The sequence below is a fragment of the Struthio camelus genome, chromosome 4 (genome assembly GCF_040807025.1).
Source record: "Struthio camelus isolate bStrCam1 chromosome 4, bStrCam1.hap1, whole genome shotgun sequence".
Lineage (NCBI taxonomy): Eukaryota > Metazoa > Chordata > Aves > Struthioniformes > Struthionidae > Struthio > Struthio camelus.
In genome coordinates, this window is record NC_090945.1 from 12,932,499 (window position 1) to 12,953,102 (window position 20,604).

The window sequence follows — 20,604 nt, forward strand, 5'->3', positions numbered from 1 at the left end:
AATCATGGTAGAGGAGCTGTTCAGAGTCCCATGCTAAAAATTCTAGGCAGTCCTCCTTTCTTCTGGTGCTGAGTATTTGCAAGGGACACTTTCCTCAAGGTGTTGTCAGAGTGGGATAAACACTACCTAGGGCTGTAAGGCAGGAGAATGTGACGCCTTTATAGGGACAGTCTTTCTGAATGAGGCAGAGCCCATACAGAGCACAGCATACACATATAATTACAGTCAATTATTATGAATTAATACACAGGGGACAAAGACAACTTCCAGTACTTCTTCATTTTTGAATATTTGACTTTGAAATTTTTATATGCATTTTCATATACACTCCTATAAATGTATTTTGTTAACATAAAAACAAACAACATTTAGAATTCCTGTTATTTTTCATCTCTTCAGAAACTGCTAACCGTCACCTCCTCACAGCAGCTTCTGAGATTCTGTGAGACTTCATTATAGGTTCAACCTTTTGATTAATTGTGGAATCTTTTGCCACATGAGATGACAAGGTAATTAAAAGCAGTCATAGACTGCCTACCCCTGTGGATCAGAGAAAAAGCAGATTTAAACAATTTGCAGATAAATTTCCTAGAAAGGCAGTGGAGAGGTCCAGGAAATAAAGGTGTTATTTCAGGAAGGAAATAAACTAAAGTGAACAAAACTGTATTCCTTTTCCTTTCCCGACAAAGCAGTCCCATCTCCTGAGAGGAGGCTTGCTTTCATCTTTTGAGGGAAACCTGCATCTGACAATTCCTCATGGGATTGCCTTCCCTATAATCCCTTCAGTTGCACTTGCCCCCAAGAAGTCTTTGTTGATTTGTTTTTGTACTATTCTCATAGCTACTGGGAATTTCATCATGTGTACTGGGAGTTATCTCCCAGCAGAAGTTATTAATGCCTTCAAAAACACCAGCATGTTTCCTGAATACAACATTAATTTTCTGTGCCGGGATGCTCTTGCATTGATCTGCCCTCAGTATTATGGTTAAAGATATTATTCTATCATTTTTCTGTTCCAATATGTCACATCTTTTCATCAGAGTCATCACTACGATATCTAAATCTTAGGCAATACTCCACCTTTTGAAATCATTTCTTAAAGACACGACACCCTTCTAAGAGTGAAGAGATAGTGAAGATATTTCCCTACCCTCAAGCGCACACACACCCACAGCAGTGGTTCACCCCACTGCCTAGACATTCGCACAGGATAGATGGAAAAGCTCCACTCATTTCCCCAATTTCTTTATCCACGGATTGCCCCACTCAGCACTCATAGACACAGAACACATCCAGATCAAAGGTGCAGTTTGCTCCTATGGAAATTTAGCATAAGCAACCTCTATCTACCAACTCTCAATCTTGCCCTGTGTGGGAGCCCAGTGTACACAGCCAAGAGCTATGCTGGTCCCCAGGTGAGCAGCTTGACTTTATAAACAAATGCCTAATGAATTAGATATCTCTCCATTCACATTCCAGTAATGTTTTGCACTCTTCCTTTCTAGACAGTACATGAAAATATATTAATTTAAACCCTACAGGTTATGAGAACTGTTTCAGCAACATAGAGCTTGATAGCAGAAAAACTTACTACTAGCCTTTACAAATAGAAAAAATTCCATAACAGATGGGAAAAAATGGATTAAAAGCAGCACTTCATTTTCCATTTTAAAACACCATCACCAATAAAATCAGTTCTTTGCCTTGTCTGTAAGTTCCCCTATAGAAAGACTGCATCATTTTGCCTTGGTCTTAGGAGTTGTAGCAAAAAATACTAAGAGAAGATGGAAGGATTACTCCAACAGACCGGTTTGTTTAGAGTTTACTTTATGTATGAAAACTGGCACATATTTAAATCCCATAGGCTCATTTGAAAAAATCCCTTACTATATCAGAGCAGTGGCAGGCAAGCCTGCTTTTCATTTTATTGCTCTGAATTTTACTTGTTGCATGTTAGGGTCCTTGACTAGGGATATTTTTCACCTAGGACCTACCAATCAGCTACCCTTTAGTGGTGATTACTGAACACAGAGCAAAACATCATCCTTTGTAATGCAAATACACTGAGTATTAAGTTAGCAAGCAGAGAACATGAGTGTATTAAAACCAGACTAACTGAATATAAATATATTTGCAGATTGCAGTTTGCAGCTTTTTCTCAGCAACACAAGAGTATTGCAGTGATCATTGTATTTTCTTTAAAGTGTTAATCCTTTTAAGGCCATATATATTCCCCATAGTTTCACAGAGTAATAGATTTGGAGCCAGTAAGATATAAGACACTCTGTATGTAATGTATGTATTGCCCCCCAAATTTATTGCAAACTAGAATTTTGTTCAATAAGTGTATTACGCATGTAAGTGTAATGGTGTATGTGGGCAGGGAAGGCTTAAACTCAAGTGTAATTTAAGCCCTCTTCAAACTATCAAATCAGTGTATAAGGGCCTTGATATAATGTGAAACAGTCTATTATGGTTGTTATGCAACTCTTTACGAGAAAAACTCATGCACTTCCAACTGAAGCTTAGAATTTATAAACAAACTTCTAATAAACCACTGAACCTTGATAAGAATATATTTTAAAAAAGGAGAAATAAATGTTTTTAAGAAAGGACGTGATTGGAAAAGAATAATGAGCTTGTCAGTTCCACTGTTCCAGCCATCGCCATCAACTGAAATCTTTCTTATCACTTCCTGGAAAACAACACCGAAGAAAAAACAGGTTTGGAAAGAATAAATATGAGCAATGAAGACAAAATACTTTATCAGCCAGCCCTCAGGAATCCCAGACCTTGGAGACAAGGGAGAAAGTCTAGAGAAAGGAAAACTTTCCCTTGGTTGAGGAGGATCGGGTTAGAGATCATTTAGGCAAACGTGACATCCACAAGTCCATGGGCCCTGATGGGATGCACCCACAAGCGCTGAGGAAGCTGGCAGACGTCATTGCTAGGCCACTCTCCATCATCTTTGAAAGAATACAGGGAACAGGAGAGGTGCCTGAGGACTGGAAGAAAGCCAATGTCACGCCAGTCTTCCAAAAGGGCAAGAAGGAGGAGCCAGGAAACTACAGGCCTGTCAGCCTCACTTCCATCCCTGGAAAGGTGATGGAACAGCTCCTCCTAGAGGTCCTCACTAAGCATGTGGAGGACAAGAAGGTGATCAGGAGTAGTCAGCATGGATTCACCAAAGGGAAATCATGCTTGACCAATGTGATAGCCTTCTCTGATGGGATGACTGTCTGGGTAGATGAGAGGAGAGCAGTGGATGTTGTCTCCCTGGACTTCAGCAAGGCTTTTGACACTGTCTCCCATCACATCCTCATAGGCAAGCTCAGGAAGTGCAGGCTGGATGAGTGGACAGTGAGGTGGATTGAGACCTGGCTGGATGGCAAAGCTCAGAGGGTTGTGGTCAGTGGCGCAGAGTCTAGTTGGAGGCCTGTAGCTAGCGGTGTCCCCCAGGGACAATACTGGGTCCAGTATTGTTTAACTTATTCATCAGTGACCTGGATGAAGGGACAGAGTGCACCCTCAGCAAGTTTGCTGATGAGACGAAACTGGGAGGAGTGGCTGATACCTCAGAGGGCTGTGCTGCCCTTCAGAGGGACCTGGACAGGCTGGAGAGCTGGGCAGAGAGGAACCTCATGAAGTTCAACAAAGGCCAGTGCAGGGTCCTGCACCTAGGCAGGAATAATCCCCTGCACCAGTACAGGCTGGGGGCTGACCTGCTAGAAAGCAGTTCTGCAGAGAAGGACCTGGGTGTCCTGGTGGACAACAAGTTGACCATGAGCCAGCCATGCGTCCTTGTGGCCAAGGCAGCCAGTGGTATCCTGGGCTGCATGAGGAAGAGTGTTGTCAGCAGGTGGAGGGAGGTGATCCTCCCCCTCCACTTAGCCCTGGTGAGGCCTCACCTGGAGTACTTGGTCCACAGTTCTGGGCTCTCCAGTGCAAGAGAGACATGGAGCTCCTGAAGCGAGTCCAGTGAACAGCTACTAAAATGATGAAGGGACTGGAGCATCTCTCATAGGAGGAAAGGCTGAGCGAGCTGGGACTCTTCAGCCTGGAGAAGAGAAGACTGACAGGGGATCTCATCAATCTGTACAAGTATCTGAAGGGAGGCTGTCAAGAAGATAGGGCCAGACTCTTCTCACTGGTGCCCAGGGGCAGGCAACGGGCACAACCTGAAACACAAGAAATTTCATCTGAACAGGAAGAAAAACTTATTTTCTGTAAGGGTGACTGAGCGCTGGAACAGGTTGCCCAGAGAAGTGGTAGAGTCTCCGTCCCTGGAGATATTCAAAAGCTGTCTGCATAAAGTCCTGGGCAACCTGCTTTAGGTGACCCTGCTTGAGCAGGGGGGTTGGACTAGATGATCTCCAGAGGTCCCTTCCAACCTCAACCATTCTGTGATTCTGTGATCTCAAATAGAGAGAAAAGTCAGTGTCATGCCAGTGTTTGTTGCAGCAGGGCATACTCAGTACAGGCCTTGTTAATTTAATGTTTATACTTGACAGGCAATTTTCCAGTAGTTGGGCCAATCTTGGAACTATGTTTCTAATATTTTCTGGATGTTGCACAAAGAGATTTCAGGCAGTATGTCAGGTACTCAGTTGAGAAGCTGTGTACTGTACCCTGTCACAGTTACTTCATATTTTCCAAATTCTTGCACTATACAAGAATCACAACTGTCCATTTGACTGGGTCAGCAAAGTAGCTGGAATAGTGACCCTGAACTGACAGCAGTTTCTCGATCATCCATTCGCAGTGACAGAGGAATCTTAAGAAGCTCAAATGGTCCATTTGGCCAAGTCCCCAACTCATTTGTGTGTGTTCAAACCATGCAGTGAACTTCTATTATCAAGAAGTTGGATTAGCAACTGCCTGAGGACCATGTATTGCACAGGCTTATTTTTAACTCCTCATTCTAGCAGGGCTGTAAACATCAGTTGAACTACCTTAGCGTACTTGAAAAGAACTAGATTGACACTAGGCATGGAGTAAAATCCTCTGCTTTGGTGGCCAAATGGGAATGTGATACAGCAACCCAGAAGAAGCTTGTGAGAAGGCTGTAAACCTGAGCTGAAGAGATAGAAGCCATTTGTTTCCATGTTTTCTGAATTCCAACAAAGGTGCTGCTGGAAACTTGATGCCAGTGAGAGGTCTATAATATATTGACAAGCCAATAGGTTCCTTTACTAACTTGCGACACATTCAGACCTGTGGAAAAAAATGCCATTATAGATCTCCTGAGACACCAAGTGCTCTATCAGCATATTTGTGATTGTGCTAGCATTAAAAGCCAAAATTTTATTTCAGCCTTCCAGCCCTCTGCCCCCTAGATAAAAATAAACTTATTAGTCAAAATTGAAAATAGTGATAAAAATATAGAGAGGGTGAGGAGAACAATAAATAGTACACCCATAAATAGAATCTATCTTCAGAAAGGAGCCATAGAATGCTGGACATTTGCACATATTTTTACAGAACTGGCCTTTTTGCAGAAAGAATAGTGTATTTTATAACACCAAGATTAGATACAAGCATCTGGTCAGCTAAGAAGCAAACACCCTATTGTTGGCTGCCCAGAGTAGGTAAAGGGACGACACAGCCTGCTTATTTTCAGTGATCAGGCCCATGAGTAGCACAGACGACCTCCCCACCATCCCACCACACAGTTCAATGCTCAAAGATTAGGAGGCTTCCTAAGAGGTGACTAAGCGCTGAAGGGCAATTTAGGAGAGTAGGTGTGCTGTAGCTTTGCATGCCAGGGTATATTTAAAGGTTGTTTGCTTTTCTTTTATATTCTGTTATTGTTAATAATGCACTTGAGATTTAAATGTTTCATACAAGGTCTCTGGTGAGAAGCAAAGTCTTTGCACAAAAGTCATTTTAACTAGTCAACAGTTTCCTTTTCCGAAAGTATTGTCTGAATCACCGGCTGTGTCTGCTAGAGTGTGTGTTACCTTAAATAACTCCTTCTCAAGACTCTTAAGGTGAGGCTGGCAACAAGACAAATCTTCTTGGAACATGGGATAAAAAGAAAAAGGAAAAAATCAGGCCATGAACAGTTCTGTAGAAGTGATAATTCTCACATATCCCTTTTTAATTAATAGGCTGAGCACTTTCAGAAGGTGGAGCTTTACAGCTAAGCATCTCAATTCTACCTCTCATGGCTGGGATCCCTTACAAGTGGGACTTTGTGCCAAGACCCACCTCTACAGCTATCAGCCCAGCTCTCTGTCTTCTTTGAGCTTACCTGACAGGCAGCACCCAGCAGATGCCCAGAGCTCCCCTTCTTTCAGCCACAGACTCTCTCAGGCACATTTCAGTCACATTTCTGCCCTCTTCATTCTATTGAAAGAGCTCTCAAAGCCTCTACTCTGCTGTTTCTTAGCTTTTTCTATCGTGTTCATTTCTGTTGCTACTCTTTTCGCTACAGTTCTTCCATCTGCCCCAAAACCATTTTCTGTAGGATGTTTACTAGGCTTCATCTTTGCTTCTTCCCCATTTCCCTTGCTTCCTCCATGATCTCACTGACAAACGAGTCCTCAGAGGAGCTGGAAAGTCCGCAGTTTGCCCTGGCACAGGCACCAGCTTCCTAGGCACTGTGCTCATTCCTTTGCTTGGGGAACGTGTATATGGCACTTGTCTTCTGAAAAATATACTACTGTTTTGATACACAGTTGAGAAATACTAAAACTTCATGCTATTTATCACTTGTAATTAAAGTCTACTAGATACTAATCTAAAATGATTTTTGGGGTGCTAAGTGCTAACTTTGAAAGTTTTTCAAAGTTTTCAAATTTTGATTTCAAAATGTTCGAAAAGGAGATTCAAAAAACTTGTTTTTTCTAGTCATCACAAAGATGAACATTTGGAGTTTTTCCAAACTCAAAGTAGCACTTTTTATGAATTTAGCAATGTAGTTAGGACAAGAGACACACTCAAAGCAACTTAAAGTTGATGCAGAACACAAGGAAGTTGTTTCTCCCCTTTGTCTCTCTCAGCCACAAACTCAGGTTCACAGTCACCTTAAGTCACTTCCAAATAATTTTCATCTGAACTCTAGAATTGGGGCACCTCTATACAACAGACTAGTTTATAATATATTTTAATAACCTATGCTATACTAAGAGCAATGTAAAATAAGAACAATTACAAAGACCTTTCAAAATTTCCTTTTTTTTTCCTTAAATATATGTTACAGTTCCAAGGTAAATTACTTTAACTAGTAACTCAAGCTTTTCAGCAAGAATAACTATAACAACAGTTTATCTGTTCTATTCCATTAAGTCATCTCAGCGTTCACAAAGAGTTTCCATCACAGCATTACAGGAGACAATAAGCCTACCTCTCGCAAACAAATCACTAAAGCTAGCAGACAAACAGACACCAAATTCAAGTATAACCCATTTTTAATCCTCTTAGATGTATTTGATCCAGTCTCTTAATAATGTGTTTGCATCTATAAGCAAAGAGTTGAACACATACTGTTTTCTTGTGGTGCTTCTCCTTTCCTTCAAGAAACCAGGGCTAAGGAAGAGTCAGAAGCTAAAGCATTATGGATTCCTTGTCACTATAAATGTTCAAATGCTATTTCATACTATTTTCTTAACAACTCCTGCTAAGATCTAGAAATGTTTGGCACACTAGGATCGTTAATTAAGCTCAGTATCTTTCCTGAGCCCCTCCTCACCCCATCACATTGAAATAAAGTTCTACTTTGAATCTCAAAGATTGTATAAGATGCCTAATAATCATCTATGGAGAAGGAAATGCTCCACCCAGTTGTAATTTCTACAAGAACAGCCCTACCCTTTGGCCCCTTTGCACAGCTATCTCAAGATGGAAGAACTACTCTGTGAACATGCAGATAAATAGGGCTTCTAATTTCCCCAGTGCCAAATCACACTGCCATCATCCCCATGGAAAGACTTCAGTAACTTACTCATGAAGGTAACTGCTTAACCATGAGGAGATAAGGGATGCTTAACCTAGTGTTTATAGTACTCAGCTAGGAGTAAAGTTGCACCTCAAAGCATTGCCTTAACCTAAGTTTTCATATCTTAGCACTGAGCAAATACCCTAAAGCCCAAGGAGACTGACCATGACACATTTCTTTTTGGAAAAAATTTGGCTGGTATAAATATCTTTTCACTTAACAGGTGGTATTAACCTCCAGACTATATTTCACAGTCCCAAAATACCTGCTGTTAACATTCATCTTCTATTAACAGTATCCAAGGATCACATGACAGGAAAAAACAAAAGCCCTGTTACACCTTCACACATTTACCAGTTTTCAAGTTTAGGGTCCCTTTTCTACAGCTTTTATTGATAAGAACAGACAAAAAATTCAAACCAGGGGATTATTTGTCCATGCTCCAGTACATCTGGAGCAGAGAAGAAGACAGAACTTGAAAAGAAGAAAACCTCTATGAGATCAGTTACATGTCAGAATCTGTCAGCAGTATGACTCACTAAGCACTCATATCTAGTGTAATAAATTACTGCTTTCTTAGGCTTGAATTTTCTTACTTGCTGTTTTGCTGTGGCACTGCATGAAATAATCTGTTGTTGATCACAACGCAGGACTGCCACATGCAGTTAATCATTAGTAATATAATTTGGGCAAAGGATGGAAAAGGGAGGTACAAAGAACAAATTAAGAAATATTAAATAAAAAAGCAGCAGGTAGATTAGAAATGGATGGCATGGCATAACTGCTGTATACTTTCTTACACTGAGTCATCAGTTTGAGTCCAGATTGATTTTGTTAATGCTATGGCTATAAAATAGCCAGCTATAGTAGTAGCCACAGTCCCTCTGCAGTGAAAGAGCCAGATGTTCAAGCATGCAGAGCATGCTCTCCAGTAACTAAGGACAGGAAAAAAGTGGAACGTCCCTCTGTGTGCATTCTTCCCTTTTTTGCAATAGGCCTTTCTCTTGCTTTTTCATTTCTGTTCTGCTTATTCAGCTTCACTCCATCCTCACAACATGTGTTCTTTGTCCTAGTCTTTGCCTAGTTGGTGCAAGATCCGGCCAGCTGCTTCCTAGAAGCCACAGCAGGATGCTGCCAAGTATCAGTGAATTCAAACGCTTGAGATCACCTTGTGCTCCAGAATGGGTAAGCTGAGAAAGTCAAAGCCAGTGGGGGAAAAAGGGATGAAAAAGAAATGAAGGAGGCTTCTGCTATGAAAAGGACAGACTGGTAGACTTGTCTTGTTGGATGTTTCTACAGTAGCTTTTTTCCTCAGGTTGGGGTGGAAGAACTGGCTTTTTTTGCACTTTTCCTAGGGATTTGTTACTCTTTTTTTCAGCTCTCTTTGAAAAGATTCAAAACTAAGAAACTAAGATTCAAAATCAGCCCCCCAAAAACCCACGCCGTCTATCTCCTTTAAAATGACACTTGAGAGCTAGATAGGCTAACGTGAGTGTGATGTGTAAGACGAGACTCAGTGAAAGTCAAGAGCTGATTCAAGAAATACGAATTCACTAATAAAAGCTTTTGATACATTTAGTGCAGAGTTAAACTGGTGGTTTTAGAGACACTTAAACAGAGCAAGCCCGCTTTCTTCCATTTGAACAGATGTTGTTTTTCATCTGAGTTACAAACGACACGCGACAAAAGGATCATAACTTCTAACCAATAGGAATTTAGAGAAATCAAGAGCAGTCTCTTCAGTGTGGGAGTCTGCCCAGAAATACTGTGCAGGCTTCAAAGAGAGTAACCTGCTCCCAAATAAAAGGGCAAACCAACAAAACCTTACTAGTGGCCTCCATCACATGGGTTTTTGTCTTGGCATGCCTAGGGCTAAAAATTTGAGATCAGATTTTAAAAAGTGCTCAGTATCCACAAATAGGCTCCTATTTAAACACCTACGTAGGGTGTGTTAGGTGGTAACAGGTAATCCTGGCTTCTCAGAAGTGTGCTTAGATAAAAGGTTATATCTGTTTGTAACCCTGATATTTGAATATCTGTGTGTCCACCAGCAAATAATCTAAGGATTTAACCTGGAAATTCACCAGACTGTGAGTTGGAGTTGTTCGACCCTGACTTTTTCAAGTTCTTCAGCTTCCCACAACACTTCAGGTTGCATGTGCATATGTCTCAAAGAGAGCAGCAAACATGGAGCAGGAGAAGCAGCAGTGAGGCAGTGATGAGTAAGCAGAACTCAAAGGTGATGTTTTGTTTCCGCTGACAGCCTGATTTGCTTAGAATTAATTTAGCACCATTTTATCACTAGATTAACTGAATATAAACAGAACAGTGTCATCTAGTGAATCATTAATTCAAAAAAGTCTTATAACTAATCTGGTTCTCTGCTTCTCAGCTCCTCTTTTGATGGCCTGAGTGACAAACAGTCACTTTAAAAAGGAGGGGAAAAAAGAAGGCATGTTAGTGCTACAAATCCGCTGTTTTTTTTTTTTTTCAAACTGTTCTTCTTAGAAGAACCTATTCCAAAACTGTGTTTCTGCAATGGGTAAATGGCTGTGTATGAATGTCCATTTGTGGTAGGATTTTTAAAGTATATTCTGATGTGAAGCCCAAAAGGTGAAGTTGGTTTTCAAGACACTCTACACATGGGTGATGCTGTTAGTCTCAGAAGGTGGGGGATCACTCATCTAAATTAGTAACAATAAATCTACATTTTGCTGTGGGTGGAAGACGGGTCTAAGATATTTCTGTCCAGTTACAGACAGTGGAAATACTGGAGAGATTAGTAGATTATGTGGTGCTCCAAGTAACATGAGAAATTTTTACAGATTTCCGTCCAAACTTAAGTCATTCATGGATTAAAGTGAATTTTGCCAAAAACTCATTTAGCAGAAAAAGCTTAAGTTCCTAAGTATTTTTGGAAACCTAAGTGTGGATTTCCCTTCTGTTTTGAAACCTTTCAGTTCATAAACAAACTGTATTATAAAATGCAGCTCTTCATTTAAAGAGCTGACATAGTGTTTATTCACGATCGGTAGAGAAACACTCATTTTTAATAATTTGCTCATAAAGAACTAATGAGAAATAGCACGGTATTTGTGCAGAGTTTTCTGTCCTATGCTCAAGCCACTATGAGGAGCATAGCAAACTTTTCATTAGCTATATAAAGCAGTAGGCAAGTCTTTAAAGGCTGATTATTCAGGTAGGTTATTGTTAAACACGACTGATCATTAGCACTCATAAGCCACAAATACAAAGACTTGAGCTAATAGGCAAATTAAAATACTGGTTCTCAAATAATGTGTCTGTGCCCCTGGAGACCCCGTGTATTGAATCTTTGCTTGCTGTCTGCGCTATGGGGTGAGAACAGTTTTTTTGTTGTTTTGGGTTTTTTTTTTTTTTAAACTGCACTGCTTCAGCAAGGAGTCACAGGTACCCTTCAGAGGGCTCCAGTTCCAGCATTCAAGAGGTAAGGAGCATTCATTGTTTACAATAGGGAACATGTTTGGCCCTGCCCTTGCTGTGACATTCTAACAAAAAGATGAGCACACTTACCCTGTTATTTTATGCTCATTCACTAAACATACTCAAGTTTACCTACTCTTTCATCACAAAATACAACATAGGCAAATACGTGTGAGAAGTTTGGGGTTATAAAAACCTTGTATGTGAAGATCATCACTATACAGTCCTCAGCAGGTCAGTCTATAATCTAGTTATTTTTCCAATTGATTTGAAAAACAGTCTCCCTCCCCCTCAGGCCCAGGTAATTTGAGCTGAATGGGGGACTGATAGTATTTAAAGCTGAAGTATTCCACAGTTTTTCCTTGCAATGTTGTTGCTTATTTGCATGACACTGGGGGTGTGCCAGATGTTCTAAAAAGTCACAAAAATACCCTCATCTGCCTTTCAGCTTTGTAAATAGCAGCAAATCCATTTACAGCTTGTCAGCTCTGTTTCTTCAACCTGATGTTTTAAAGCTCCTGCCCCAATCATGTCCGGGGCCTGGGGATGTTCTCTTAACACAGACAATAAATAATAGTAACTGGAGCACCTGGGATTCCATAGATATATAACTACTGTGAAAGTAAGATCTGAAACAAGCTATGGTCCTGTCCAGAGAATTTACAATCTCATCAGAAAACAGATATGATACCCATGAGCTGGCCAATAAACTGTACTCTACAGTCACAAATGCTGATTGTCTTACAATCCGTATCATTAAAAATGGCAGTGAAGGTATACTACTGTGTGAACCTGAGTGAATGCCAGTGGGAAACTGATAGCACTCTTTGTACATCAGTAATCTTTTCTCAAGTGATAGATAAAGCCTTGTGCACGTGCACAAAGTTTGTGGCAACTTACTTTTGGAGAAGGTAAATCTGATTCACGTCAGCAAAGAGGAAGGCAGAAATCTGAAGCCAGGACATTCTCAGTGACTGTAAGAAGAAATGGCTTCTTTTAGGATTTTTGAATAGGCAAGTAGTGTGCAGAGTGGGATTTAAAAACAGTAAGATGCCCACAGAATCCTTTCTGGAGAGGGAAATCAGATAGATAGGCATGAAAATACACTTTGATCACAATGAGCAGAATAACAAGTCCGGAGTCTGAGGTCTGCCTGACATTTAATTGTTTCTATTATTGAAAAGGGATATGGCTTCTGTAGTGCCTATTCTCACCTGGTTCTCACCTGGACCTCTTATTCCAAGGTTCCTTCTTGGCTCAGCAAACCCAAACTCGTTATACTGTGAGATGTAACCAGAATCACTTATATAGAAAAAAAATTATGAAGAAGCCATAACGACGCTGCTTTCTGTTCTCTAGCTGTGTTGTTCTATTTCTCTTTAGATGTCTGAGCTACCTACTCATGAATTAGAAATATACCCACAAAATAAACACCTTCATAACCATTTACTGTGGAAATAACATTAGCTTAAGTTAAAAAAAAAAGGACCTTTTTTTCTTTACATCGGTGCATCTCCCATTGTCCTGATCCTGTGCTTTCTGTATGTCATGTCTCTAAAGAGAGTCCACTAGGAATGAGGGATGTGCAAAGTTGTGACCTTAGAGTCAACACGTTTTTGACTTTGAAACTGAGCACTGAAAGATCAGCAGAAAGGTAAGGACAGAAGTTCGAAGATAAAAAGACGTTATTCCTGTGGCAGGAGTGCTTTGGGAACAGTGTCGAAAAAACCATTCACGTTTGTGAATGGAATTCTTTCCATATGCTGGAGGATTAAATGATCCATAAAATAATCCACTGTGGAAGAAAACCCAAAAAGGCTAGGAAGGATGCACACTATTTCTAGCGTTTGGACAACAGTACCAGAGCACCAATTAGTCTTGCTCACCCAATCACCCAGCTCAGACCTGAGCAGAGCAAATCATGGTTCTCCTCTAGCTCAGGAGTCCAGGGGCTTTTGCAGTGGGGATCCAGGTTTCAGCCTAATATAGAGGGCCAGCACATGGCATGTCCACAGATCTGGGAGGCTGGAAGCACCTTATATCAAGCAATATAAAAGCCCAGCTGACATTAATCTTCACCAGCAAGCTGATGTTGTGCAAATTGATAAGAGCAAACTGAACACTCATGTTTCAATTTGTTTAATGAGAAAACTTATGAAGTTTCCTATTTTAGATTCAGCTGAACCCATTCTTTGTTTTCAGCTTAAATTACGAAGTTAGAGGAAAAGACTTCTCGATCTTTGCCACTAGTAGAATGATAACTGTTATAATCAAGAAAACTTGAAGCTATTTTTTAAGTCAGCCTTCTATGAGCAGTATGGCTAGGATAACTTACCAGTAATGCCTGCATGACACAGAGGAGCCTGCTGTCTTAACTCTTTTGCATTTTCAGGCTCAGTTGTCTTGACTTCATGCTGTGATTTAACTCCGTGCTTTTGTGTTTTCCCTAAGTCAGGATAACCATTCAGTTCTGATAAAAGACAAAGACATGTGACAAGCATTAGAAGGCAGAGAAAAAGAAAAATCCAACTGTAGAAATTAGCTAGAAATTCATTCCCAGTTCTTCATTTCTCTCTACTGTATTATGTCCATACCAGTCAAGGGCGTCAGCTTAGCTTCAGAATTAACAGTAATAACACTTCCCAGCTCTGTGAACACTTTTCAAGTATGATTATTTCTGTTCTACAGATAGGGGAACAAATTCAGCTAGGGTGACTTTTCTACAATGACACCATAAGCAATTAGCAGATTTTGAATTAAAGTCTTCCTCTATATCTTGCATTACCAAGGATGCCCTTGCTGTGTATCCACTGATTACAGCTACTGTGTTGCAGGATCTGCACTTGCCCATTGATTTTAATTTTCTAATGGCAACCCTTCATCTCCATCACAAACACGAGCAGAAGGCAAGCCCTGTGTTGGAAGCATGACTTCTGCAGGTACTGAAGAAACAGCAAAGCTGGCACGCCCCCCACATATTTCTAGAAAGCGCATCCACTTTTTGCAACAGTGCAGCCACATGCTGTTCTCCATGCCTCCTTTCCTTCCATGTCTCCCTCATGAGATGAGGTAAATCTCACTTTAAGTCAGCACCTTTTCTAAAAATTATGTCCCTGTCAGTTAGGTGGAGAAAGAGCTGCCTTTAGATACTCAGCAATGGGAGCTGGGCAAGCACAGGCAATTCACTTTAAACAATGCCAAAATTCTTTGCAATTAACTAAACACAAACTTTATTTACATGGCAGTACCTGTGCTTTGTATTCAGCAGCAGTAATTAGAAAGCTAGCAGGAAGTCAGACAACAGCTTAAGTGGCCTGCAGGGGTTGAGAGAACTGAACTCTGAAGGAACTCCACCCACAGCATCCTCATAGAGTTTTCAAAAGTTTTCTCTCTCACTCCTGCCCTCTGCCAGTTCCCTTCAGTGTCCCCAGGTTTTCAGATCTACCCACCCTCCTGCGTGAACTTGCATTTTTGATCTGAGTCCATCAAGACTGACTTGTATTAGCCAGCTAACAGAGCCCCTAAGAGCTGCCTTGCAATCGAGTTAATACTTTCATAGGTGCCACACATATCATTATCACAGGCAGAAATTCCAGTGTAGATTGCGTGAATTGTGAGAAAAGCTGACATTCAAACAAGTTACTCTGGGACACAGCTGCTCTGCTAATGCTCATCTATTCAGGTGTATATTCAACTTCAAAATAATTCCCTCTATTTAAGCAGCATAGCTTATCTCTTCATGAAAGAGAGACTACCATGTATTTAACATGAGGGTTTGAGCGTGGGCAGTTGACATGAATAACTTGCTCATGATCACACAGGAGCCAACATCCCTCTGAGAGTCAGTGGTTTAAAAGAAATAAATAAATGCAGGGACTCCTAGGAGCAGAAGGCCATGTCCACATAATAAAAGCTTGCCAAGAAAGCTATCATGTAGCTAAGTAAAGCTAAAGTTTCTGGGGAGGGTGTTTTATTATCATGTTCAGTCAGGTGGAACTGGCACTGTAACAAGCATTTTTAGGCCCTAAAACAGCACTAAGCACAACAGGGGTGTGAATAAATATGGTTCTTGACTGATATAGCTGTATCAAGCTGTACTTAGTCCAGAAGCATAATGGCAACAATACATTCTTATTAAGAGAGCATATTTCACTGTAAAGGGTATAGGGACCAAACTACATTGGTAACCCTGCATTGCTGCGAGGATAAGCCACTCCTGAGTTTATATAGTTATGTAGTTACCAGCAAAGTTCCCCTGAAGACTTGGCCTGTTAATTGTGAGGTTAAAAACATGGAAGCTTTTAATACATTACCCAGTGTCTGTATTAAATGCCTTTAAAAATGCACCCCTTGAATTTAGGATAATCTTTGCCTCTAAGGAATTCCAGCACTTTTGTACTTAATAGTAATGCCCATACACGTACACATATGTATGCACACACAGTATCCCTCCATTAATATATATATATATATATGTATATACTTATATATGTAAATACCTTGATTTTTAAAGATGGACACTTTTCTAAGGGAAGATGCCTTGAAAAGCACCCAAAGCAACATGGGCAAACAGAAAAAAGGTACCTACAACATTATCCATGATGGTTCCATAAGGACATATCAAATCATATTTTAGGTACATTCTAAAATGTAAGAAATTTGAAAAAATAAGATGACAATCTTGCTTCCAGAGATGCCTTTAATTTTTTCAGATATTTTTCAAACAGAATACCCTGCAGCTCTCCATCAGGTGCAGTCAACAATAAACAAGATGATAAAAATGCAGGCATTGAACCGCTCCTATTTAATGAGAGGAAAAAACCATCTGTCCATAAAATGCATTAATATAGGAGATCTGTCCTTTTAGTGCACAGCAGCTCTTTCTCACAGACTAACAGACTGGAATTATCATATTCGAATTTGTTGAGCTTTCATAAAACTGAGAATGGAAAAGAAAATTAAAGGCTTTGAATTCACCTTCATTTATTTTACACCTAAGAGCATTCAAACAAAACACATCACTGCTTTAGTTCATTCTTGGCCCAGAATTGCAGTAGATTTTGGAGTGAGGAGGTTGAAGAAATGGGAGGAGGGGCTTTTTTTTGTAGCAGTTTTGTTACAAAAGCCCAGCACAATGTGATTAGTTACCCTAGATGCAAAGTGTTTCATGGGAGCTGCCATGACCTTTCCTTGCCAACTACCATTGTCACTTAGTGGCTGAGATAACAGACTCCATTTATTTTTGGCCACATAATGTGGCATTTCTAAATTATTGGCCTTTACTTTTTCACCATTAACAGGTTTGTTCCGTTCCACTTAACAGCAGTGTCCTCTCTTCTTGTTATAACTGCTCCTTGTAAGGATTTTTATGGCTTTAGAAAATGGGCAATGAATCTGAATCATCACAATGCTATCTTATCAAATGCTAATGTTAGATGACCATCTTTGTTGTTTTTGCAAGACTTTATGGAACTTTACAACTGAAATCCATATGAGTACACTAAGGATCAAACAATAGAGCACAGCAATGAGCATTGCACAATGCCCTTTTCTTCGGCATTGCAGAATTCCCTTTTCTATACAGCAGATTGATAAAATCAGCTTTCATACTTGGTGTTATATTTAATAATGTAGAACAGTCCCTTGGGCAATTGCTTTTACTTCCTTTGTGCTGAGGACTTCAGGTGTCAGAAAAAGAGGAAAGGGAATTCAATATAAAAAAAGCTAGGGCAAAGACAGCAAGGGAATTTTGCTTTGTGGAGAGCAAAGCAGCCGTATTTGGAATTTACTTAAGGTGCCCCTTGGAGCATTATAAAACCATGCTTTTTTTTTTTTTTTTTTTTTAAATCATTAGTCCCTGAAACAAGAAGCTGTGTCTAGGGGAAGGAGATAGACAACAGCCAGATTTCTTTCCTAGGCTTTCACATCTACTCTTACTTCTCTGATTTCCTCCTCTGCCTTCCTTAAACAGACACAGTGCCTTTCTTCAACAAAATACAGCCTCTGTGTTTCAGTCTTTTGCATAGTGCCTGCATCTTGCCATGTCACAGAATACAATAATCATGGGAACATCTTGGAGGAGGACATGAGCTGTAGTCTTTCCTCAGTTCAGAGAGAGGGTCAAAGATTAAACCCTGGCTCTCTAAGGAACGCTTACATGTATTAGAGACAACATTGGGAATAAGATTTCCCAATAAACCTGGCACTTGGCAGTGGGAACAGGGTAAAACATCACCCTCTCTGAAAATTTAGAAACAAATGGGAAAGAACGGTGAGCAGAGAGGAACAGAAAAGAAGTCAAGATAAAGTGCAAGGATCCATACATCCCAGCCGTTCCCGGCTCATAACATTCTCCTTGTTAAATCTTGTAAATTAATCAGAAACACGTGGGTGCTCTAGCCTCTCACAAACAGATCTTCTGTGTCACAGCTCAAATAAGCACAGTCATAAATCTCAGACTTCCACCTTTTCCACAGAAATATACCATACAAATGTATCAGACAATTCTCAACTATGACCTGTATAGATTCAAATATTAATTGAAAAAGCCCAAAACCCACTTTAAGTCTCCACTGGAAGAAACGTTTCCAAAGCTTTTCTTCCAGCATTGAAATCTCTTCTGACCTAGTTTCCTGTCTTGTTTGCGACCTTCTGGCTGTCTCATCTGAGGTCCCACCTGCTGTTTCTCCATCTGCTAGGCTTTTTTATATCAGAGAAACCTCCTGAGTTACACACTAAATGTCAGGCAGGCTTGAGAAAGGTTGTTTACGTCTGCTTTTAAACAGATGATATCTTCCATTCAAATGCAGCATGGAGATACTAAAGGTTAAGATTTCATTTGTTTTTTTGTTGCAGTAATTCAAGAGTGAGACTAGTTATGTGAAAACAGATGCTATTGGTTCAGACCTGTGCATATCCAAGCAGAATGATACCTTGTGAAGACCATTACTAGCATCGTTTCCAGTAACAGTGAAAGCCACAAACTGGCGGCTGAAGAATATCAGATTAGTCAAAGTCACTTCACTAGGAGCCTTGTGTGAAGTGGAATCAAACCCAAATCCACTACCATAATCAGAGAACCATCTATCCCCTCCCACTTATCTTCCAAGCTATCTTAGTGTGGAAGACAAACGTTTAGTTTGCATAAATACGTCATGAAGTAACTATTAGCAGGAGAGACTGTCGTTACAACTTCCAAGGTTGTAATACCTAAGGAAAGCTACTCTGTTCAAGCCCAACATCCAGGGTAGAGCACTTTGTAACGCAGCATCTACAGTACAGTATTCTGCCAGTGTATGAGACTGCAGCACTGCTGAGAAACCTGGATGAGGACTTGGCTGTTTAACTGCTACTCTTACCACTCTTACATATTCTGCATAGGGCCCTTGATGTTCTCATCTCTGCCAACTCTAATTTCTCTGTAGACTAAAGACAAGTACCAGGAATCATCCATACCCCTGGAGGTCAATAAAAGAGATTCCCTTTGTTTTCACCGAGTTAGGGGTGAGAGCCCTGAAATATCACCTCCACTGTACATCACCTACCTGACAAAAGGTGTCGCAGAGCCAGTGCTTTAGAAAACCCCAGAAAACAAAGATTTCAACAGTTATTCTCTCCCCAACATCTGCAGAGAAAAGAACTGGAAACTCATCACACCAGTACAAACTGCAACATGTAATTTTTACAAGAGCAAATGTATATTGGAGCTATGGGAATTAACATCCCTGTGAGGTTGGTAGGAATCTTTACGTTGGTTTCAATGAGCTTTGGCTCAAGCCTAGAGGCAATTAAACAGTTGTGTAGTATATTAATATTTTATAAATACCTGTAGGTAGCTGTTCTGTAGCTGTCTGCTATTGTACTCTTGGAAGAGTTTCAGCCATTAAATGCCCTGTTCTGAATTTTCCAGTCTCCCAGTTCTTGAAGACAGCAGTCTCCATGCTGAAATTCATGTAGCTCATTGAGCCGCCGTCCACCTCGGATGCTTTCATATGAGAATAACTGGGCCTAGAGTACCCAAGCAATGAAAATCAAAATGAAGCAGGCCTAAAGAGTTTTCTCCCTAATTAGGAGGCTTTGGTGGTTTGCAGAGACCACATCAGGAATGACTTCTGCAGTAGCATCAAGAAAAAAAAAAAAAAGCGGAGATGTTTTAATGGACAAGGAACTTCAACTAGAAAGGAAGGCACATCACCTAAAGAGTAAAATAGGTGCTCCTTGAGGATAGGTATGTACTTTTTTCCTCGAGTTTTAGGACAACATAATTTACCTCAACTGCCTATTAACATCTTGAGGGAATGAAGGGAAGTCCTCAGTGGCGGGAGGAGGATATTTCTTGCTATATCCCTTTGACACATACAATTACTTCAAAGTCATTATACTAAAGACGTGTAACAAGTATTAACACTATGATTTACAGTAATAAAAACATTATTACAGTATGTCTACTTAGGAACTGTTATAGGGCCAATTAAAATTGTCAAAACAGAAAAAAGCAAGAGTTGATTTTCTTTTCAGTTTGAGTTGAAATCTGGACTCTTAAGGAAAATAGAGCTCTAAGGTGTATTCCTTTCTGGTAGGCATTGCTTCAGCAAACATTACCAGAACAGAATTTTTAATACCCAAGGCAGACACTTTTTACATCTGAATAAAATAATTTCTATTTAGTTCAGCTTTAGCATCTAACAGTTCTGACATCTGCAGTTCACGTTTCAGCGTTCATCTCACTGCAGGAAATAAGACAAAATGGCATTTAGTTTACCTGAAAAGAATGGTTGGACTGCCCTTAAGCACTCTAGTTAAAATGCAGCTTGTTACAGAGGGCTGCATCACACTGCTGCCACAGTAACCATGGGTCCCACAGACCTTCAGGGCCATTCGAGGGCATGTTTGTAAGAGGCGTGAGACTTAAACCTATCACCTATGGTATATTTTAAATGACCTGAAAGCTATGATTGATTTGCTGATTTTAACTTAGAAAATAATCAACTATGACAAGCTTAGACAAAAGGCCTGTCTCAGGAGTCATTTTATATATATATAAAATGTACACATATACATATAACATACTGTTCTCCACAGCTTATTCAAGAAGTGCATGACTTGTGACATGTACTTTGCAGTACGTGAGTAACAAAATAGCTTGATTCCTTAATATAGAAACAATAAAGCAGTCCAGACCTGTGAACCTGGGAAGAGAAGAT

General features: G+C 40.2%; 1 protein-coding gene across 2 annotated transcripts in view; it reads right to left on the reverse strand.

Annotated features, from left to right (window-relative positions):
- The window catches only part of GPRIN3 (GPRIN family member 3), a 160,751-nt gene extending 146,900 nt beyond the window's left edge, over positions 1-13,851 (reverse strand). For both annotated transcript variants that reach the window (XM_068941552.1, XM_068941551.1), the window contains exons 1-2: positions 13,737-13,851; positions 12,302-12,375 (exon numbers count right to left, since the gene is read on the reverse strand). The gene's annotated coding sequence lies outside the window, so the exon portion shown is untranslated. The remainder of the gene's footprint in view (positions 1-12,301; positions 12,376-13,736) is intronic.
- Between the last annotated feature and the right edge of the window lie 6,753 nt (positions 13,852-20,604).